The sequence below is a fragment of the Corylus avellana genome, chromosome ca10, assembly GCF_901000735.1.
Source record: "Corylus avellana chromosome ca10, CavTom2PMs-1.0".
NCBI lineage: Eukaryota > Viridiplantae > Streptophyta > Magnoliopsida > Fagales > Betulaceae > Corylus > Corylus avellana.
The window spans coordinates 13,626,181-13,626,692 of NC_081550.1; positions in this window are offsets into that span (position 1 = coordinate 13,626,181).

Here is a 512-nt window from a genome sequence, read left to right on the forward strand (position 1 = left end):
AAAAATTCTTTTCAGGTTTCTATTATTGTTGAATTTCTCTCATTCACTTAAGAAAATATGGGTCGTATGTAATTATAATTTTTTCTCGTTGCGTATTATAGTATATTATTATTTTGTGTGTAGTAATGTGGTATAAGAGTCACCTTCATGTTTTTTTGCTCAACATTAATTTTATGGTAAAACTCGTGTTTATCTTGAAGCAAACATTTTTGAAATTGTTCTTTCTATTGTGCATGATTTGTACGTGTAAGATCCCAACAAGTGGTATCAGAGCCAACTTCAAGAAAATGTGGCTTTATGGACGTTCATGAACGAGAGAAATGGTAAAAAGGTCTTTATTTAATATTTCTTGTAACTGCCCATTGATTGTTCAGTGCTAGGGTTCCTCCGATCGATCGATAGAGACATCAATTGCGGGCTCAAACTTCCTATAGGTGATGTCCAACATGTGAAAGAAATAAAAATGATGAAGTTAAGGTTTGAACTCATGATCTTTGACTTTGATACTGTTG